The sequence below is a fragment of the Ammospiza nelsoni genome, chromosome 2 (genome assembly GCF_027579445.1).
Source record: "Ammospiza nelsoni isolate bAmmNel1 chromosome 2, bAmmNel1.pri, whole genome shotgun sequence".
NCBI classification, from domain to species: Eukaryota; Metazoa; Chordata; class Aves; order Passeriformes; family Passerellidae; genus Ammospiza; species Ammospiza nelsoni.
The window spans coordinates 60,165,197-60,188,813 of record NC_080634.1 but is presented as its reverse complement, the minus strand read 5'-3'; the positions used below and the strand labels follow the sequence as shown (position 1 = coordinate 60,188,813).

Here is a 23,617-nt window from a genome sequence, read left to right as displayed (position 1 = left end):
AAAATGCATAAGCCTAGATGTACTTGCTCAAACTCCTTGCTACAGACATGACAGAAGTGAAAAGCATAGGAAAATGGTAAAATGTTTTAAAAACAGCTCAATGTAATCAGACCCAACCAGCCCCATTACATAAGGATTTCTTTTTAAACAATGGAAAAGAGCTGTCTTAACACAAGACAAACCTTCAGTAATGCAGATCGCAATCATGTGTATCTAAATGTAGGATTTTGCTGTCATTTATTCCTGTTAACTGCACACTTTTGGATTTACATTTTTTCCATCAGAAAAATAGTAATATATTAAACATTACAAAACCAGAATAAATTGACTAGAAGTTGGATATGACACTGCAAATGTCCACCTAGTCTAGCTCACCAAGTGGTAAGTGATACTAATTACAGAGAGAAAGGAAAACAAAAGGTGTCTCATTACTTCCTCTCCTATAACAATTAGTATAAGCTATTTTATCCAATAGTAAATTTGCAGGGAGCAGACAGGTTTTATGTCTTGTAATAAGATAACCAAATTACCAGCATTAATAAGCAACATTAGTATCAAATATATCTTCCTATTTTTCACACTGCACAAAACCTCAAAATGCTGTTTTAAAAAAAGATACCAAGAAAACAGTAAATTGATGAAATCCCAAATCAGGTTCCAAAATTTTTGCAAACCAAATGCATTATTCCAGTGACACAAAATACATGTTTTTAAAGGCACCTTTAAGTGGTTTCTTGCATTTAATAGCACCTTTTATGGAGCATTAAGACCACAAGCCTACAAGCATCTATAACAACAGAGCTGCAGATAAGTCAAATTTCAGTGATTTCTAAGGGAAAGTTCCCTTGCATCTTTCAGAAAGGGCTGAAGGGCTGAGTTCCAAGAGAGCTAAAACAGGATATGAGGAAACCTGTAAAAGAGGGGTGGAGGAGGGAAGAACTGTTTGACCCTGCAAGATCTTGCTCTTTTGATTAACACATACACACAGGAAAACGAAGTAGTGGCAGTGGGAGGAAGAAAGATCAGAGAAACTAAATATAATTGCTTTGGAAGGGTGCCAAACTTCACAAATTACCAGTTGCTAGTCTGTACCCAATACTGACATAAAACTGTCAATCGTTCTCTAAAAACCATTTTGCCTATAAATTAGTAGCACAGTCATTATTTTTAAATCACCTGCAGGTAAAAGTCAAGTTTACCAAAGAAAAACTGATGGCCAAAAACAATAACTTCTTTTTTAGCTTCACTATAAATGAGCAATATATATATATATATATGAAAAAGGAAAACAAAAAAAAGAGGCCAGCAGAGATCAAGTTCAAGTTAAAAGTTTCTTACTCCAGGCAACCTCTTCCAGCCAAGCATCAGTAATTCTAGATCAGGGAGTTAAATTCCCACAGGACTTTTTCAGTGTTCTGCAAAAGTTGCTACAGGACCTAGCTCAGTAAAAACCCCATTACAACTTCTGTAACACAGATTTTTAGCATTCTGTGGGTTTTGTTTTGCAAATAATTTTTTTAAAAACTCTTCTAACTGGACTGTCAAGTACCACAAACAAAATACTTTACTAAGTTCAAAATTACTCTCTGACATAGCCATAGAAGTACTGTGTGATTTGCATTTCTATGTTTGAGTACTTGAGCAGTTTCAGAAATCTGAATTTAATGGACGTGCACCAGCTAGAAAGGGGCACAAACTAATCCACAGAGAACCCACTGAGGCCTCCTCCTTCCCAAACTCACAGACAGACCTGGACTTCAAGCCTCAGTTTGGTACTTTGTTCTTGTCAGTGATGTTTACGTTCAAGGCTGCATTCGGAAAGCGCCAGTTTGAGAAATATAAGGGGTCTTACCTTTGCAGTGTCTTTTAAAAAGCTGTAAGGATACAGAGCAGATTAGGCCATGTTTGCCTCTCATTTGCTGTCAGCTGTCAGCAAAATGAACAGTCAAAAGCCTCTGGAGCAGGCTGGTATTAGTCAGCTAGACTTGAATTTCCAGTTCTTTTACATTGCTGTCTATTTTCCTCCATTAGGTTAGCCTGTCCTACCCTGGTATCAGATTACAGGGAGCCAACATTTATAGCACCTTGCAAAACAGTCGAATATATCACATACCTAAGTCTGCCTATACCTGCTGCCCTCAATGCTTAACCCTTTCTACCAACAGGAGAAACATTTATTCTGAGTTAGACTGTATCACCTACAAAACATTTGCAGCAGAGGAGTCCTTTTTCCTTTTTACCTCACAGATTACGCGATGGAGTGAGATTTCATTTTAGGAACTGTGGAACACAGGCAGGCTCCACCGAGAACAGAGGCTCCAAGACACCCCCAAGAACAAACTTGCACCTGCAGACCCTACCTCCAACAAGAGCCCTGGCCTGGAAGCACTTGTGGTTTATCTCAGCAGGTCTGAGAAGCCTCAGTCCCCATTCTGGGTTCAAAATCATGTAACTACACTGATTCCCTGCCTCCCCTCAGACCCTGCTGCTAGAGCAGGGGTAGGCAGGCGTGCTCTCAGCACATAATTGGAATGGCACAAGGAGAAGGTGCTTCCAGCCCATGGCTCTCCCAGCAACACTGGCTTCCTTCTGCCCAGCCAGGACGTGGTGCTGCCCCGGGCTTGGCTGTTCCACCATCTCCCTGATGGCTTTTAGCCCAACTCCCCTTTCTGGAAGGTGTCCTGCTAACCCTATTCTCACAGAATAGCACCTACAACTTAGTGGCAAGTCAAATACTGCAATGCTGAAACAAAAGGAGCAGCGATTTCCCTCTTTGCACAAGGTGCATGGCCATCCCATGGCCAGCAGCTGCAGTGGTAGTGCCTCAGAGGGACTACACAAGTATTTTGTGTTCTTGTAGGACAGGTACCTTAGCTTTCCTACACACTCATCGTGCATCTTGGACTTAAACAGAGTTTTAATAAATGAATATGCATATTCTTACAACTCATCCAGAGTTGTTCAGGCATCCTCCTTCTTGGGACCAGTGGTGCATTTTGTTAAAGCTGAGAATACAGGGTGATGGACAATTACACTCTTACAAGCAAGCTAGCTCAAGAGAGCAGAGATGAAACACACAAGAACTTTAATCACATACTGCTTTAACTTAAATCTTTACTTAAGTAACTTTTACTCCTTTAGATAAGAATCACGGACACAGTCAAGGCAAAGCAAAAAAAAAAAAAATGGCTAAGAGGGCTTGTAATGAGAAACAGTACAGCCCATATCACTAAGCACTGCAACTAATACTTATCTGTAAGCTGCTCTAACTCAGCACTAGACAAGCATTTTGGTCTTCGAGAGATTCTACTCATTTACAAGAACACTTTTATTTATATTTAAGCTAGCACTGTGGTTAACAATGACATGTGAGTAAAATATAGATACATATTTCAGTTTCATTTATAAAGCTCATCTGTTAAAACATGTTTTTGCAAACCATGCCTGAAGCTTTTTAATCTATTGGCCACAAAGATCCTCATTCACCTTTACCCATAAATATAAGAAATTAAGTACTCAGTCACACATTTCCAATGGTTATACCACAGGAATTAATGAGTGAGAACTTTTGCACCAGGCAAGAAGTCACCTGTTTTCTACAATCTGTGACCAGTCAGAGCACATATACAGTGCCCCAACATACACCTTCTCTAAACATCCCCAAAGGTCCATTTTGTCACCCATTCAGTCACAATGACTGAGATTACTTATTTTCTGAAGTTTTTTCTGAAATAGTTTGATGAGTGAACTAAGGCAAGTAGTCTGAATTTTTTGGTTTTAAGCATTTGGAGAGTCCAACATTATTCCTAACACAGGCAGGGATTCACTCATGAGGTTGGGACAGGAGAGACAAATCTCCATCAGCATATCTCTTGGAAAAATTAATGCACACCTCCTACTGCCAAAATCACAAAGCTGATACTTGCACTGAGCTTTTGTATAGATTCAAAAAACCCCAAAAAGCAACCAAAAAATGCCCAACTCAAGAAAAGGTGACAACACCTCCTAACATTTCACAAGCAGAATTACTTAGTTCAAAAGTCTGTAGAAATGGCAATGAAAGGTAATTCAAGAAGAGGTGCAAAGTACCAAACCATACCTACAATCAGGCAGACTGATAAGGAACAGCTGCACACAGGGAAGTCTGAGCCCTCAGTCAGACTTCTGAACTCCCTCCCACTAACCTCCAAGTCTCATGAGTCTGGGGTATTCTTTTTCACTGTTTGTCATTTCTAATATAATTGTCTGGAGTTTTTTTAGCACAAGAATATTCAACCTAATTTTTGGCTTAAACAGATTTTTTACGGTAGCTCAGACAGCATTTATGTAAGCCAGGGTAGACCTGGTCTCTTAACCAAGACCAAAACAAATCGCATCTTTAAGAGTCTCTAGCGACAAGAGATTTGTTACATTTTTCTGAGGTAAAATCTTCTGATTTCCAGTGTATCATAATTTACAGATCACTGTGGCTGCAATTCACATGTCATCTAAAGCCAAACAAAAAAATATTTGAAATTTATTGAAAATTATAGATTGAGGGACAAGTTTTTCAATTCACAGGTAGAAGGGTAAAGGCTAATTTGGGTTGGAAGGCTGTAACTCTGTATTTTCCCTCAGCATGAGTCACAGCTCTGAGCTGGGATGTGCTTTCTGCATGGGAAATTTGTACCAGTGTCACAGCTCACCAAAGAGAAAGACAAGAAGGAACAAAATACTCCAGATATGCTCAAGTAAAAAACAATAGGTAAGATCTGCACCATGCAGGAAAGGGAGCAAAGTCACCTGCTGACCAGTTTGCTCTGAACTCAAGGAATACTTTCAAAACATTAGCTTAAAACTGCACTTGAGATTGGATACAACTTTAAGAAAGTACCGACACAAACAAAGCACTGAGACATGGAGGGAGGAACATGGTCTTGGTTAGAAAATGTGAGTATTACATAGCCAGAGGGACTTCAAAAAAAAAAAACAAAGGCAAAAAAAAAAAGCAAACCAACAAAACCCAGACCTTAGGCTCTTGCTGTAACTTGTTTGGTACACAAACCACCTTGCTACTAGACAGCCAACTACTTATGGGTGTGGAGCACATAGCACAAAGAGTTCTATGTGCAGGTTATACCAATCTCAGTGTAGACACATGGAGTATTTCCCCACTGTATGTGGAACAAAGCAACACAATTCACTTGTCTCTGAACTTTGCAGAGATGACTCCTTCATCCCTGCAGAGAAGCTGCAGGTTTGAGCTTTTTATCTCCAGACTTGGTCATCATCTCTCCCTCTTTCTCCCTACAAGCATCTTCAGCATTACTCACTTGTTGTGCTTTAAGAATAACATTTTGAGAGGCAAATGCTTCTACGCTGTTCTTATTTCACTCTCGCACATGTTTGTCTCATTTCAGCCAGCTTTTCAAAAGGTAATCATTACCCTTCAGGTTCCAAGTCAGAAATTCACTGAACTGTGCTGTTCTCACGGAATCACAGAAGTGTGGGCTCCCAGGTAAGCAGAGCAGAGGGGCAGAATCACACCCCTCACCCTGCTGGCCACGCTGCTTTTGATGCAGCCCAGGATGCAATTGGCTTTTGGGGCTGCAAGCACACGTTGTTGGGTCACACCCAGCTTTTCATCCACCAGTCCTTGGACTTAAGAGTATGATGGTGTCTTTGCTCCTTAATCCTGCGCAGTAAGGGTCTAGAACCAAATGCCTTTTTGAAAACGATGCCCGTCACCTATTTGTTCAATATTGCCCTTCCTCAAAAGCTGCTGCTGGGTAAAATCAATGAGGTACTGAAGGCTGACTGAATTGGAGAAGCTGCATAAACAGTACGAAGAGTACAGAGGTTTCTGCTGTACTGAACATCTATCCAGGACATAAAATGTTATAGACTCAATTAATTTAAATGTCTGCAGAAAAAAAAAATCATAGTTAAAGAACCAAGCAGAGAATATCTAAAGTCATGTCTTTAAAACCTCCTCAAGGTGAGAGACTGCTTACACAGTTGCAGTGGAGAACATTCACTCAAGACATAATTATGAGTTAGCTTTTTGGGCCTTTAAGCTCCCAATTTTAATGCACTCTGAAATGCAATACATTCATTCCAGGTTATTCTAAAAATGCATATTCTTCATGATGTTTAGCATAATTACAATAATAAATGCATTAACTTGCAGCTATGCAGAACAAGACAGAAACTAATATTCCCATGCCATTTGTACATTTTTCTTTTTAGAGATCAGTGTAGCCTAAATTCATGTTCTAAAGTATTTGCATGGGGTGGGATTAAGAAGGGAGACTATTAGTCTGGGGAATTTCAAACTATTGAACTTGGCTATTAAGAGAATATAAATTATCTTCTGATCTGTTTTTAGACTAACAATTCCCACCATGGGGTTTCAAACAGTGACAAAGTACAACTTAAAGACCAACAAGATTAAAATAAAAAAGCAAAAAGATTTTTCTTTAGAGTGTTATGGAAAAGGAACAGGGTCTGCAAAGGTCCCTCCAGGGAAGGTAGTGTCTGGACAGGCCAGTATTTCTTATTTCGTAATGTCTGGGGAAGTGTACACTGAAGCCTAAGTCTCTCTTACATGAGCACACACCTGCTCTTGGGAGACACAGAAATTCACTGCTAATGAAATGAACTTGACACAGAATTTATGAGTGTTGCATGAAAACACCTACAGAATCAGTGTACTCTGGAAACTTTCAGAGCTCCCACCAACCAGGTGTAGAGAAATTCAAGCCCCACTTCTTCCTCATTTCACCATTTAAGTTCCCATGTCTTTTGCAGAACTAAATAAGGCATCAGAGGTGGCTGCTGTGCATGTGCCTGTGCCATCCAGCTGCAGCCCCTACCACGGGGCTCTGTGAGCCAGCCTGATTCCCCAGCTGTGGGGGAAGAAAGGCAGCAGGCAGACCGGGGGGGAACCAAATCTCCTGAGGAAAACACAAAATCCTCCCATCACCTTGTGCTGAGTTGTGAGCCCAGCTTGGTGTCATTCTGGAAAAGGAAGCAGCACAATCTCACCACAGCCAGTGGCTCACAAACCTGGAGACCTCTTTCTCCCTCCCCTCAGCTCTGCAGAGTGAGTAATACAGACACTTCAGCATGCACTTGGCCCCCTCTCTCAGACCTCATTGTCTGAATGGGGCGACTGCACAAGTCCACTCACACTTCCCAAAAGAGAAACCCTAACAGTGTCATACACAGAAGGGGAATTCAGGAGACATATTTCTCCTGCAGCAGCTCTTCCCCACTTTAACCCACAAGGTTAAAGATTGTTCCTACCTTTCCTTCATTCTAAGAACCTCTAACATTTCCAGAAGAAAGGACTAAGATTGCTCTAAGTTTTCCATATAATGAATGGGAGCAAATGTAGGTTCCACCTCCTGAAAATGAAAGGTCCTTCCTTAGGTCACATCTGACTTCTGTAAACTATCAGGAGTTGATGCAGGCCCCAGTGCAGAGAACCAGAAAATGGTTTGGATTGGAAAGGACCTTTGAAGATCATTGAAGTCCAACCCCAATGCCAGAAGCAGGGACATGTGTCAGTAGATCACATTGCTCCATCCAACATAAGCTTCCAGGGATAGGGCATCCACAGCTTCTCTGAGCATCCTGTACCAGTGCCTCTCCACCCTCATTGTCAAAAATGTCTTCGTTGTGTCTAATCTAAATCTATGCTCTTTCAGTCAAAAAACATTGTCCCTTTTCCTGGCACTACAGGACTTGGTAAAACATCTCTGTCCTTCTGAAAAGTCCCATCTATACACTGAAAGGCTGCAACAAGATCTCCCTGGAGTCTTCTCTTTTATGCACTGAACAACCCTCAGACTTTCTTTGCAGGATAGCCGTTCCAGCCCTCTGACAATTTTCATTTAGGTCTCTGAGAAAACAAACATTCCAGCTTTTCTTGCAGCACCACAGCCTCATCATGCAAGAAGCTCCTCAGAAGACATCATCCTTGTTATGAAAACCCACAAATTATCATAGGAACCAGAGGCAGAATGTTTTTTATGTATCACTTCTAACCTACTCAATCCTCTTCCAGGACAACATTCAGCCCATACAGAGTCAGGAGGGGAAAAAAAAAGGAAAAAAGAAGAAAAAAAGAAAAAAATAACAATAAAAAAATAACAATCCACTATACACCACAAAACAAACAAAACCCAAACAAAAAAGGCAAAAACAAAACACCCCCATGAAACAAACAAAAAACTATACAAAACATCCCACAGTAAAGAACTAAAAAAAACCACAACCAAACAAAAAAAGCCCCCCCAAAAAAGCAAAAGAAGAAAACACAAGGAAAAGCTGAGTGGTAGATGGAAGATTGAGTAGTACAATAAACAAGGTAATGCAGAGACAGGCTGCTTTACATAGTTCCTAATCCATCCTTTAATTTATCCTCCACCCTCCTTTCTTTTTTTCATTTCTGTTGTCTAACATTTCATCTGCTTCTGTGAAGTCTCGGTGGTTTACTGTGGCCGTAGATACAATTAAATAATATCAGAATTACGTGGGGGTGGGTAAAACCCCCAAATCTATGGCATTTTTCAAGATGCCATACAATTCAAGCAGTTTTGTGGAGGTTTTACTATATGTTCCCCTCAGGGGTTGTGCCCTGCTTGTACCTCTCCTTTCTCAAACACGACAGTACTGAGAACAGTGCTCAAAACCTGAAAGGGAGAAAGGCCAGCAGAATCATCCTGTCGCTGTGAAAGGTTTCCAGTGCAGCTCTGTTAGAAATGTGAGAGCTGGTGCCTTTCACAGCAGCAAAATTCCGAGTTTTGCCCTTGTGGTGCTGGCCCTGCAGACAGCCGGGGGACCAGGAGCTCAGAGTGATGCCTGCCTCTGAGTGCAGCTCCTCTGTGTATGCAGAACCTCTCATGTGGGCTGCCATGCAGAATGCCCCATAGCCCAATGCAAGGCAGGAGAACAAACCCTAAACCAACAGCAACAGAAAATCCCCAAACCCCTAATCCACCCAATCTTACTACCCCTACAACTTTCTACTCTTCCCCACCCCGAGGAGTGTGACCCTCAGGCTGAGACCCTGTATTTTAAAGAGCATATAGTACAGAATCATTTTATCACATGGCAAAGACATCCCTACTCAATGCTGGCTAGTCAATAAACATACAGTTTAAGAGAAAAAAACCCAATATTTTGGGAGAAGCAATGCTGTCAGATGAGGAAGAAAAGATCACCAAACGAAACAAAAAAGCTGAAATGTATGCACAGTTTCAGTTCTAAAATAATTGTGATGTGCAGACTACTCAGTTCTCTAAAATCTAGTGCTGGGGTAGATACTACTAGAGTTCTAGTTTCAGGAAATTAATTATGTTGCAATAACATCTATATCTTCAGAAATCATGCAACTTACATTAAAAAAATTGTATTGCTTATAATAGAAGGTTTTATGTGCTTTTTCTGTGCACTTCCAAAAAGCTGTTTAACTGAAAGCCAGAGCTGTCTCAAAACTACAAGTGTATTGAGATTAAAAAAAATTAATAATTAAAAAGGGAAAAAAACACCCAGAAGACCACAGATTTTTCAATAAAAACTGGTCAGGTAATGTGGCAATTACCTACCCAGAAAGACATTAATGAAATTGCACAACTTGAGGCCCAACCTGCCCATTTCTCAGATGCATTTAAAAACTCCCATGCTGGGAGCTGTGGAAAACGGAATGCTGGACCTCAGCTCTCGCTGTGCCAGGATGACTCCCATGGTTCTTCACGCTTGAGGAGTTCAGGTCCTGCTCTCTGTTGAACTACACAGACCCTGATCCTTACTCTCAGGTGCCTGAAGAAGGGGCTGTGAGGGACAGCAAGGCCCCGGGCGCATGGGCGCAGAGCGTGGTGCTGAGGAGACGGTTTCACAATGGCTGCCTGGGCAGGCGGCGCTGCCATCTCTGGCGCATCTGCTCCCCTGCTCGTGGTTTAACGACAGGAAGCACAGCCCGAGATACCGGGCCCAGCCGCCAGCGCTTCCTGCCCGCGCTGTCCCCTGCGCGGGCCGCGGCCGCCCGCCACGAGCAGACACTCTGAGACACCTTCTGAAGACACAGAAGAGAGAAAAACGAAGTCAATCAGGCCCCACGTGCAGAAAGCCAGCCAGATGGATGGAGAAAGAAGTAAACAGGTGAAGCATATTGAAATGTGTTCCCAGAAGGCCACTGAAGCAGTGCAAAAAACACTGGTGCCATGTTCTCATCTAGCAGGGCCCAGGACAACAAGCAGGCCAACTGTGGAGGTTTTCAAGTCTGGTCTTCCTCAGCCAGGCTTGTACACCACTAAGAAACCAAGTAACTTTACTTAGAAGATGAAATCTTTTAAGATTCTTTCTAAAATCTTCAGATGTCACCTACAACCAATGGGAAAAAACCCATTGCCAAATACAGTACCAGCCTTTCCTACGAGCACCCTGTCCTAGAAATGGGGACAGGTTAATGATCTACAGGGCCTTTCCAACACTAATACCTAGAGAACAACACCTATTAGTCTCCTGCAAAATTGAAACCCTGAAGAAGCATTTGGTACTCATATGGTAAGCACAAAAACCAACTGCTAGACAACTTCATTGAAAAGCAGAAACTCCAGCTTTAACTTCTATAGTATCCATATGTGAAGCAATATGCTATATTCAGCCCCTCTGTAAGTTGTCTTCTCTTCAGTCTTAGATTTCCCTTTAATATCATCTGTCAGGAAACATAATTTCCTTAGTCGGTCTAAAAACTGTATTTTCAGGCAGGATGAGAAATTATTAAGACAGCATCATATCTGTTCTCATCAATGACCAACTGGTGGTATAAAATGGTGGAAAACCGATTTTGTGCTGTTATCAGCAGGGTTGCCAATTAAAGCAACTGGAGACATGCCAGTCATGTAAATTGGGAAGTACATCAACCAGTAGATATTTAATTGATTTTACACTATCATGTATTGCTGTGGTCTAGGAGAATTTTCTGCAAACCTAAAAGCAGTACACATCTTCACTGGATTTCAAGGTGTATCTGACACATTTCACCCTTCACAGAACCAAGGTGTTCCATCCTAACATGGTCTCTGTCCCTATCCCAAAACAGTTCAGAATAAAAATGCCTTTTTATTCTCTTAATAGAATAGCCACCTCAAAGTTGGAGGTTTGCAATTCCCTGAAAAAGAACAGGGTAGAAATTCTCCTCATTTCTAACTAGAAACATATTCCCCATCAGGTTCCTCTGATACAGCATATTTTGTCCCTGGCACTCATGCGCTCCCACATGAGTTCTATAACCATTTGGGTTATTCCACAGAACCACACATGTCCCCTGCCTCAAAAGACAAGACTACATCACTCCATGTCACTGAATGCTTCACCACTTCATGCCTTGGAAATCAGAATGAAAGCCCTAAACTAGGACCCATCAGACACTAAGAGAACGTTTGCTTCAGCAGCATTTCTGACATCCACTTAAGACACATGTCCCACCCTTGACAAGTACTCAAGTAATCCCAAGCAGCCAACAAATTAAAAAAAAAAAAAAAGATACAAAAAGTAATGGTTGCTCAAAAGCCTTTCTGAACAAAAAAGCCTTGCAGCATGAACTGAACCTTACTAAATTTTGCTGGATTGGCAAAAGGAGAACTGAAAAAAAAAAAGTATTTTCCATCTCAGATTCCAACAATACTATGTAGCCAACAGCATTCTGCAGATTTGCTTCTTAGTTCATAAGTCACGTTGGTCATATCTTGCAACATGTACTGGCAGGATTCAATGTTTTCCTAAGAAAACTGGGGTGGCAGATGCTGACACTGGTCCAGAAATGGTTTGCTCTCAAGCTAGATATTCTTTTTAACCCTGAAAGTTCATCTGTGTCCAACACAGAGCAACAGTTTTTATCACAGCAAACATTTCAAAATTCTCATACATATTTATTTTCATGGTGTATTACTATGGTACTAACTCCAAGCACAACAAACACTAAAAGTAATATTTACATAGAAATTCAAATCTATTACATGAATTATAGATTATTAACTTAGAAATTTAATGTAAGAAGGATAGGGCTAATATAAGAGGGGGAGGGGAATGTTAATTTATAAATTATTTTGAGACACTTAAAATCATGTAATTTTCCAGGCTCTGTATAGTTGAAGCAAAAATGAAAAGGTAAATGTTGTGGTATTTACATTTTTAAAGGCAAAACAAAAATCAGGATGACTTAATTTCTAAAAGGTTGAAAATGGACTCCTCAAGACTACTGCTGCATGGCATTGGGAAGGTACCCACACGCTCCTGCATTTGTTCATCTGACTCAGTTACAGCTAACAGGAGGAGTGGTCTCCACAGTGGCTTTTCCAGCAGAACAGCTGTGAGTCAACTTGCCCCATGTCTCTGCACCTAACAGCCCAACTGCCTGGCTCTGGTGTGTTTTTTGGGAAGGTAGGAGGGACCACACCTCACCAAAGCACTGTGAGAAGAGAGGAGCAAAAGCGAAACTGAGCTGGCCGACAACCGCTGACCAGGCTCCCCAGACAGAAAGAAAGAAACTGCCTCCATGGATTTCTACTGGTTTTAACCAGCTTCAGCAGAGGGGAACATGATTTTATTTCTACCATATCCCTTTAATAAACACCCCAAAGAAGACATTTTCCAGATAACTGAGGAATTTTTTACAGTGTTGACTTACCAAGCAGAGCACAATAACCAGCTATTCTGTTTGCACTACAAGGCAGTACAGTGCAATGAGTTAATAATTTATCATGGCATTGCTCTTGGCAACTGACCATAATCAACTTCTAAAATTCTTCCTCATTCTTACATTTTTAGTCTCAGCAAGAATATGGCACCCTTAGAACCTCAGCCCTACCAGAACACTTCTTAGCGGAGGTAAGAAGTTTAATCTTCTCGAACACCTGCTTTTCTTCTGCATTGTTTCAGGCTCAGAGCAAAGGTCATCACTTCATTTCAATAACCTGATTTAGCAGACAGGAATAACTAAAATATTTTTAAACAAAGCAAGAAGTTGACACTCTTTCAAAACTGCAGCAATGCAGTTCTCATCCCTGCGTTTCCTTCCCCTTCTTCTCACAGAAGTAAAAAGAACAAAAAAGCTTTTATTTGCATATGATCCCAAATTAACTAGCACATACCTTTTCCTCCCATTTTATATTATCAAGGCTTATTCCTTTACATAACTTTGGGCAATATTTAATTTATTAGTTAACACATTCTTCTTCTCAATCAGAAGCATCCGGCTGTGGTGTTCAGATAATTCACTGGAAAACAAGTTTTGATGTGACATGTAGAAGAGGGTTAAGTCAATCATCCTAAGTATCGCTTTGCTGAAGCATTGGCCATGAAATGTGGTCCATTTCCAAGGACAACTGTGCTACTTCGTCCTTCCCCTTGTTGCTCAATCCCAGCTCTTACAAACTCCACAGCTCCACCACTCTGAAATCAATCCCTAACCTGGTTCAATCAACCAGGCCAGCAACTTCTGTGGCATTGACATCTGACTTGCCAACTTGGCTCATCTTGGCTGAACCAGATAAGGAAAAGGTTGCTCTCGCAAGCAGCTTGGTCTGCAGATAGGAGGGGAAGGCAATAAAGCATTAGAAAACAATCTATGCTGTCAGCGAGAAAAAACAAGGATGGCAGTCCTCAAGCAGCTGGATGAGTGCTCCTGCCAAGAAAACATCCAGGAATGACCATGCCCACCTCTGACTGTTTTGCTAAAGGCACATTTTAAACTAAATTAGACAGGTGCAGGTTCGCACGCTCACAAAAACGTCGGTCTAGAGTTTAAACTGCAACTTTACCTCAACTAATACAGCTTTACTCTTGAGTCTTACCTAAGGGCAAGCTAAGGGCCTGGGCAGATGCTAAATGAGCTGTTAAAGGATTTACAACCCATCACCTCCAGGAGAGTTCACTATCCGAGTAAAACTTGCTTAGCCCAAACCTCCCTCCTGTGCTCCAGGGCACATCCATGCAAACCGCTGCTGCATGGCTTTAATGGGATGTGCCACTGAGCCAGCAGGGAAGTTACACACGCTGCCTTCACTTATGAGTGAAAAAGCAGCTGGTGTGAGGCTGAAGAACCTCCAGTGTGCACCTAAGCTCTGTAAGCACACGGTATGTGAAAACACCAGGGCCAGCATCAAGGCATTAGCATTACTGTCCCATCTAGTTAATAAATACCAGGCTTGCTCACGACAGACAATGTAACAGGTTCTCTGAAGGCAGTGTCTGTCAAAAAGAAACTACTTTCTCCTCACAGCAGAGGTTTCACCCCACCTAGAGATCCTCACTTAAGGAAGCAAAAATGAACCAACCAAACTTCACACTGGTTTTTTTTTCTATTTCCCTTTTTTACTGACATGTTGCATCTGTACAGCATGCATGCATCAGTAGTCCTGGGTTTCCTCTCCCGAGGCAATGGGATTTTACCCAGCTAGCTCTCTGCAAGTAATAACTGCTATCAACTCTTCCCTCAAAAGCACAGATTTCACATTATCATATATCAATAAATGTCATCACAGTTTTTCTGTTTATGAAGCGTAAAAGTACAAATTAACAAAATGCTTCCGAAGCCACCTGAACATATGGCACCCATAAGAGACACTTCAGACATTACAAACACCAGAATTTCCACACAAAATGTACCCTTCTAGCTACATTGCTTCAAAAGTATTAAACCTTTTCTGCAAATGCCCGTTATAATTTAAATAAAAATTAAAATTTGTAAGTTCAAGGTCTTATCTTGTAGTTTGGCAAAAGTTTTTCAATATTTCTTACTGTTGAGAATTATTTCTAGTCCAGTACCACTGAAACAAGATTTAATACATGTCATTTGTAGGACCATAATAAAAGACAATTAGGTCTTTATAAAAACAAATGGTAGAATGTTGCATTACATCAAGCATTCATAATCAGACATATGTATTTCAGAAGTGCCCAAATAGGAAAATATTCTGCCAAAAGTAACTTTCTTTCTGCTTTTTTTCTCTGTAAATTCCGTCATAATCCATATTTAAATAGTCTAAATTAATAGTTTCTCTGTAAGAATCATAGAATAGTTGCTATTAGAAGGGATCTTTAAAGGTCATCTAGTCCACCCCCCTACTGTGAGCAGGGACATCCTCAACTAAATCAGGTCGCTCAGATTACAGCCTGTTCAGACAAATTAAAACTGTGTTTCACTTAGTTGCTTCAAAAACAACTTATTTCATTGTTGCTTTGAACTGATACTAAAATAAATACACTTTTTTCACTAAAAAGGACCCACACGCTTGAAAATGCTGCAAGGCATCCTCAGCAAACTTCAGACTGTTTTTCAACACAGAAAGTTTCATTTTCATTCATATGACTAAACCATCTTTTTTTCTGTAAAGAAAAAAGGTCCCCAAATAGACACTTCCTCTCTACAGTTCCTTCTTTTCTCTTTTTGAAATAAACATTAGCTGGTCTTTTTTAAAAAAACCCGAACCAACAGGATGGCCTCTCAATAGCTCACTATCAAGAGTACCTGGAGCCCTGTGCTGGGCTCACAGAGCTCTCCACAAGCTGCTTCAGAGGCACCATGAGACAGGGAAGTGAATTCTTGCAACGTGTGCAGTTTGCAACCCTTTGCCTTCCATGGCCGTAAGCTTCACAACTATTTTCTTGATAGCTAATACTCTCATTTGCATGCTTAATTTACAGGCATCTGGACAAAGCTTGAATAGATACAGAGAGTAAATAGTTTACAGAGGCTCTGGAGGTGGGGGAGTGAAGGTACAAAACAGAAAATGCATCAAGAGGACACAAGTGGATAACGAAACCACCACCTCTGAGTACAATGCCAGGCAAATTCTGTCATCAGCAGACAATGTGCAAGCCCTGGTGCCTTCAAGACACAGTTTTCATGAAAGCTCTTCCTAAGAGGGTCATCTTCTGGTTGCAAAGACAGCCTCCACTAAAAACAAACCATGTCATCACATACTTGGGAAACTATCCTTGTTAGCTCCAAAATTATGTAGGGCAGCACATGTAGCAGGCACAAAGAGGAGGAAACTGACAGTATCCTTGTCAACTTGCTTTTAACTTGAAATTGAGTCTGGTTGGAAGGGCAAGTTAAACATTAATTTTCTGACAGTGGTCAGCACTGGGTATCACAAAGTGTAACTGTAGTTTCACAATCATATTTTGCTGCTTCTTTCCCTAGCTGCAACTTAAAACCGAATAAACACCAAGATAACTGAAAACTGGAGAACAGCACAAGTGACTTGATACAAAGCTCAGAAGAGCAAGGTAGTTTTCTTCTAATCTGTCAGCTTTATTCATTCTATCAAAGGATCTTATGAAAAACACTAATAATGCTAGAGGAACATACAGCACGACAGAACAGTATATGCAGCCGCAATAAAAATGTTTCTTTCTCTCAAGAGAAGACAAAAATTTGAATCACCCAAGCTCACCTCTTTCTTCCAACACAGGAACTCAAGAGCTGTGTGGTATGACATTTATACTGAGCCCACCTCAGAAGTCAAACCACTACCACGCAAGAAGGTGAGGGAAATGCGGAAGGAGCTCGCAAGTGAAGCGATGAAACCGTTAGTACGCTAACGGCAATACTCAAGAAGTGCAGCACATTCCTCTCCAAACAAAAAATGTATTTGGTAAATTCACACAGAAATGTTCATGATGAGTTAAATATAGGGTGTTCTAGAAATAGACTAAAATGTCTAATTATAGATGAAGACAGTGACATTCAATCCATCCCAAAGCAACTCTTTCCCACAGTTTGCAACCTATGCACTTAGCATTCCTATTCCTAGCAAATTATCCTAACCATATTTTCCCCCAATACAGAGAGAAATAAATTTGACACATAAATTTAGGAATTGGAGGTTCTTTCCAGGCTAACAAAAGTACTATCAATTTCACATTGAAGCCTGCTTGAACCTAGTACAAACTCACACACGACACAAGGGGAGTGATCTCTTTAAGGACAAATAAATGACCTGAGCTCCAGCCCTCTGATTCAACACTGAAGATGGCTGACAGGCAAGGCCTAAAGCACACCAAGGCAAGAATGCACAAACTTTGGTCCCTAGCCAATGTGATCCTCTCAGCACAACCACTGACACACTGACTGTGGGAAGCTTTGCCAAAGGACAGGCTTATATTGAAGAATAAATCGTTTTTACCACTACATAGATTAGCCAGGTCAGGTCAAAAAAGTGAAAATGTCCAGAGCCTTTCACACGGCTGCTGCAGACTTTTGATAAGCAAAAGACTTAAAATTCCAGTACATACAGTCTCTGTCAACTACTTTATCTGTGAAGAAACGCTTAGGTAAGATTTAAGAAAGCAAGATTTAAGAATGCAAGTAATCTCTAAAACATGTCAGCGGCATTAAAATTATAAGCACCATAAATCACTGGTATATGGTAGCAAAGTTTCAGAGCTTATGGTGCAGACTGTAACCAAGGCTGGAAAGGTGAACTCCACCTCCTGCTACTCCTGTGCTGAATCACTGTGGTGGGGGAAAGTCCTTGCTCCTTCTCACACACCCAACAAACTCCAGTGAGTTATGAAAACTGTCAGTGAAATCAAGAAAATCTGCAAGCAAAAGCTGAGAAATTTTTGCTAAAACCTGCAAGAAGAGAAAGCTGATTTGGAGATCACAGCTTCTCCTCTGACACAGAGGGAAATCCTCCATTTTTCTTTCTTTTCTATCAGCTCACTGAGCACAGTCCTGCCACAGTTCCCTCCCTTGAATATGGCTGTGTCGAAATACACCTCGTGTATTCGGCTTTTTTCATACATCAAGTGCCTAAAAAGTAACACACACCAAAGTATGAGTTTTCAGCAATCCTTAAACATCAGGCTATACTAGGCCGACAACATTCTTCAAATCTGGATATCTATCTCTTTTTTGCTTCTCATTTGAGGACCAAGACCATGGATTTGACAATTCTAATATTCAACGGATGAGAAAAGAGCACATTAGAAAACCAACACTTCTGTAAAGGCAGGGATCTGGAAATAATGTTCAAGCTAACTGGCATCTGATGACACACCACTCCCATGGCTCTCTCATCACAAACAATTCAAACTGAAAGATCCCTGCCTTGGGGGTGGGGGGAAAGGTGGGATTTTTTTTCTTTTTTGTGAGACAAACACATGCTTCAGCTATACAAAAACTAACACCATTTCTCTGTACCTTCTAATCCACTTCTCTGCCTTTTAGATCTGCCCAAGCTGTCCTCCATAAGTCTTGGGAGGACTTTCAAATCACTTTTTCCTAGCTCCACCACTGCACCACAGATGTGTCCGTAGCCCTGGCAAAGTCCTTGTACAGCAGCAAAAGAGAATGAACATGGCAGCTTTTGCCTTCACAGAGGAACTGCTCCTCTGTGAAGCCCTGATCAAAAGAAAGTAGCAGTGGCCACTTACCCTTTAGAAAACAAAAAGCCTTCTTCCCAAGATAAGCAGGTGCAGCTTGGGAGATGACTTAAAAAGAAAAACTTAAAACCTCAAGTTTTTAGGGTTGGATGTCTCAATAGGGTCTGGTGCAAAAGAAAGGAGGGGAGAAAAGAGATAAGGAAAGGGAGGGTCATGTTCTATCAGTTGCAAGCAGAGAGCCCTAGGATCTGAAAATTAAAGTTATGATGATAAAAAGATAGATGCAAATATATTTAAGAATTTTTTCAGAAAAAAACTTCTATTGCTAATTCTTTTTCTTTCAAGTAGTTCCTCTGTAATTTTATCTGTGATTTTTCAACATGTAACGATGTGCCAAATAAATCCCCCAAACAGTTGCAAAACTTGCTGCTTTCAGAAAGAAAAAATACAAAATGTAAAATGAAAAGATAGTGAAAACACGTACTGTAAGATGACGAAGGAAGATACGGCTGAACACTGAGAAGGCTGAAGACAAGAGACAGCCTCACCCAAAACATGACCATTTACTTAATGGTTGCCTCCCTCTCTCTCCCTCCCCTGCAACTGATCGCAGCACTAAGCAAAACTCCATGATACTTCTCAGATACAGGCTCTAGTCAGTAAATGAACCTGGAAAGTATTCCCTTGTGCACGACAGCTCAAGTGCCCCCTCATTTAATTTTCAGTAAGAAGATATCAAATTGGATTTCTCAAGTGACAGACGGAAATATATGGTCCAAAGTTATACACTCAGACAAAACTTCTAAATAACGCTTTCGTTCAACAAAGGTGGAAACAGAGATACTTTTTCAAAAACTTTGCTCGAGTCCGGAGGTACGTAATTAGGAGAATCAAGGTGATTTTCATCCACTGAAAGTCTAAGAAGCAATTTGACGCACCACAATTACCTCCAAGATTACAACTACCACTAAGCCTATTGTCTAATTGGTCTGCCGTGTACACCGTCACCATAACTTCCATTTCTTAACCATTTTCAGGAAAAGGTGAGTACCTGCCCGCATACCAACTTAACTCCTTCTATTGTGAACGACACCGCGGCGGCTGCCCTTAATGGCTCTGTTTCGGCAGAAAGAGAACTTCAATTTAAGGGCGCAGAGAATGATCTATCCTCGAAATGATCTTTTAAATCTGCCATTTTAAAGTCACCACGGACCACACCGGGCGAACAGCAGCGGAGCGGAGGTGTTCAAAGCCGCAGCGCTGATAGTCAAAACTTTGCCCGAATCGCTCTGGACCGTGCCCTGCTCCATGCTAGCCGAGTCCATGCACACACAGCTTCAGAATAAATAAAATACGTGAATTTTACAGCCCGCTGAGCGGCGGCTCGAGGGCTCCGACCGGCAGCCAGCCTGGCACCCGCGCACGCTGAAAAGGAGACAAAAGTATAAAACGCAGCAGCATTACAAGCCAGCTGTCACACTCGCGCAGCGCGCTGCTCAGAGAAGCACAGCCGCGGTGCCCTTTGCCCGCAGCAACAGGCACAGCTTCAGGCAGCTCACGGCGCCGCTGCCCCGAGACGCCCCTTTACTCACGGCCCAATTTATTTTCGCTTTTCCCTGCTGCTGCGCTTTTCCAGGAGTTCCCTCTTCCCCGCAGTTTCTCCCGACGGCTGCGGAGCGCTGCCCCGGGCGCGGCCGCCCGTCGAGGCAGCAGCGGCAGCCGCCGCCCGCAGCCCGGGGCGCCGCGTCCCCCCGGCCCTCCCGCCCGCCCGGCTCTCGCTGCCCGGGCAGCACGTACCGCCCGGCCGCGGGGCCCGCGGCGCCGCCCCGGCCTCCCCGCAGCGTCGTGCAGCTAAAATGGCTCCTGTCGAGAGGGGGAAGTTGTGCCCGGGCCCCGGACGGTGACTCACTGCGGGGCCGGGCGGCTCGGCTCGGAACCACACGACACGCCCCGGGGCGGCGGCCGGCGCTCCGCCGGGCCCGGCCCGCAGGTGGCGGCGGGGCGCGGGGGGGGACGGGCCGGCGGCGGCCTCGTGACCCGCCCGGGCTCCGCTCGGCCCCGCTCCCTCGTGTGCCGGGAGCGCCCGAGCCGCGCCGTCCCGCTCCGCCCGGGTCCCGCCGCTGCCTCCGATCCTTACGGAACATCCCGCCCCGCACCCCTCCACCACTAATAATTGACAGCGTCAATTAGGTTGGAAAAGACCTCTGAGATCATCGTGTCTGACCGATGACCAAAAACCCGCCCGTCAACTAGACCATGGCACCAAGTGCCACCTCCAGGGATGGTGACTGTCACCTCCTTGGGCAGCCCATTCCAATGTCTACCCACCCTTTCTGTGATGAAATTCTTCCTAACGTCCAACCTAAACCCCCCCGTTAGTGTTAGGCATGTTCTCTAACACTGTGTTCTCTCATCCTAAATTAAACTAACAAACACGTTTCTGAGGAACATCTCATCTTTTCAACCAATATCATCTTGCTCATACCAAAATGGTTGACTCCTGAAAAAGATTGAAACTTTGGAAGGCCAAAATGCTTGGGGAAATCGAGTTAAAATGCAGTATCCAACAGAGCACGGACAGACAGCCAATGCCAGAGCCAGGGTTTCTGGGATTCCCAGTAAATTTCTGATACACCTTCATGTTCTTTAAACAAAGCCTCGTGCCTAGTAAACAACACACTGGAAGCTGCCTAGCCCTCAGCAGTGTAGGTGCTTGGGACAGGCTCTGTGATTGCACAGGGCACACTGAAAGGCCTGACAGAGGTGTAATTTTAAAAACATGGCACAGACCGTGAGGACAGAGCTACTTCCACCTTGTTTCTGTAGGAAGGGTAAGCTCATGCTCTGTTTGTGGCTGGCATGTGCACTGGTTTCCCACAAATTCCCAGAAAGGCAGAGTCCAAAGCAGCACACAGGCCATAAGGGAAGGCGTGGCACAGGGACCCAAGCCACTCAGCCAGCAGAGAGGGTGCAACGGCATGGCAAGGAGCTGGGAGGCGAGGAAACAGCAGGAGCAGCCTTGCAATGAGCAGGGAAGATGAGAGTAAGAAAAACCTGAAGCTGCTTCTAGCAAACACATGGAGATAAATTCAAACGTATTTCAGCAGAGCTGTCATTAACGCTTACAGTAATAATTCACCAGTAGTCCCACAAGTTTTGTGCTGCATAAAACCCATCGTTTTATGGACATTAATATCTCCAATTACTGGTTATGCTTAATTACCAAGAAGAAAATTTTGGGGTTACTTCCAAGTAATTGAGTCCTTATGACACCTGTATGGCACTTAAAAGCAAAATTTGGTCTCAGTTTATTGTTTAAAGGGCAGTTACCCATGTATGACTTTATTAGATGTAGTTTATTATCCTATTTTTGCAGCCTGCTTTAGTGAAAGATCTGAAAAAAGAAGCAGCAGCACACTTTTTATGACTTACTGATTAAAAGTATCAATTAAGTCAGTACTAAAATATCTTCACTACAGCTCTTTATCAAAATATGACTTCATTTGTATTTCTCAGTTGAAAAAAGTCCATAAGGAGAAAACACTGTGTCATTATTTTAGTTACTATATATTTTCCACCTCTCACAACAGATGTATATTCCTTCTCTCCAACAACGTAAGTCTAATCCAATCTTACATCCAAAAGCATTTGTTTCTTGTGCTGCGCAACCCTTTGTAAATCATGGGGCACGGAGGGAAGAAATCTGACCCAGGTGCACAGCAGTTACAAGGAGCTGTAACATTGGCACAGGGAGAGCACCATTTTAATAATTGAAGAAAGTCTAATAGTTATGTTTTAGAAAGGAAAGAAACAACACATTCTTATCCAAGCAGTCAACTAAATTGAAAAATCATTTTGTAGTGATGTATTAGCACAAGCTATGCAAACATTTTGCTGTTTCTAAGCTAAATCTGGAAGCAGTATTTTTTTAAAAAGCATATGTAAAATGTAAACATATTTAGCAAGAGAGAATGCAGGTGGATGTTCATCCCTGGAACTGTATCAGGTTTCTTGCTAATTATAATTTTGGCTTGAAGAAGCAGTGACCTTGTCCATTGCTGGGATGAGTATTTCCACGAAACTTAGATCACCATTTGCCCAAAAGACATAGCTAGACACTGACCAACAGCACAGCTTAAGCCAATTTAAACAGCTTTAGCCCTCCACTCCATCCCAGCCTCATATTCCTTGCACTGAGCTACTCCCCCCACTGTTTCCCAGAGCAAATATTTGTGCAGTCACACAGCGTGGCAGAGGGTGGAGCCCACCAGCAGACAAGTTAAGGCTGCACAAATAAATAAATAAATAAATAAATGGATAATGCACAGTACAATTTTCACATTGCTGCTGGCCCCAGCTCCCAGAGAAACACATGCCAAATCATGTGCTCTAAGGGGAGCAGTGCAGCCCAGCAGGCTGGGACTGGCAGAGACCTGGATGTGGCTCTCACTTCTGCTGGCCTCAAGTGAGAACCCAAGCAAGCTGCTTCTCTTTTCACACCCTGCTTTGGTAATCGCCTCCCTCCTCCACAAGTGGCTTTGAGAGCTCCAGGTCTGCAAGGGTGGGATGAGATGGGCTGCCAGGAGGCACAGGAGCAGAACAAAGCAGCTGCCTGCACAAGGGGCAGCCTGAAACTGAAACCATGCAAGGACACACCACCTGAAAGGCAAACCATTTAGTCTCATAAACACGAGCCAAAAGAAAGGCTTGTGACTCTGTTCAGCTTTTGTTTTTGGATGGGGGTTGGGGAGGAGAAAATACTGTTTTGATGAAGGAAAGGGAGCAGAAAATTTAGATCCAAAACTCTTCGGGTTTTTTTTTCTGCTACATTATACACAAGTTCACCACACGAGAATCCTTTGCAAGCTCCCATTCATGTGGCACCCCGTGGTATCACTCCTAATGCAGCTCAAGATGCTCTAACTCCTTTCCACTCTTGCAAGAGGAGATCCTACCACCCTGCTCCCAGATCAGGCTCATACAATCACCTCATACAAACTTGGTGTTTCATCAGACTGTCTCAAGACTGGATTTAAGAAGCTTCTGCTTTGAATTTGTTTTTGTAGGATCCCAGTATCTCAAGCTTTGCAAAAGAGTTCATCTCAGGCATCTCTGGAAAGGAGGGAAAAACTCCAGCATCCCATTCACAAGCACAGCCCCAAAGAACACCTGAGCAATGGATATGCCCAATATGTCCAACTGTGTATGGAAGGACAACACCTGAACCAGCTTCCAC

At 42.5% G+C, this 23,617-nt stretch overlaps 1 protein-coding gene across 9 annotated transcripts in view; it reads right to left on the bottom strand.

Moving 5' to 3' along the window:
- Window positions 1-23,617, bottom strand: part of ELF1 (E74 like ETS transcription factor 1) — an 87,725-nt gene that overhangs the window by 45,928 nt on the left and 18,180 nt on the right. Inside the window, exon 1 of one of the 9 annotated variants that reach the window (XM_059465911.1) lies at window positions 20,179-20,322. The exons of the other annotated variants lie outside the window; for them this stretch is intronic. The gene's annotated coding sequence lies outside the window, so the exon portion shown is untranslated. Of the gene's footprint in view, window positions 1-20,178; window positions 20,323-23,617 lie in introns of those variants that run through there. 9 annotated transcript variants of the gene reach the window in all.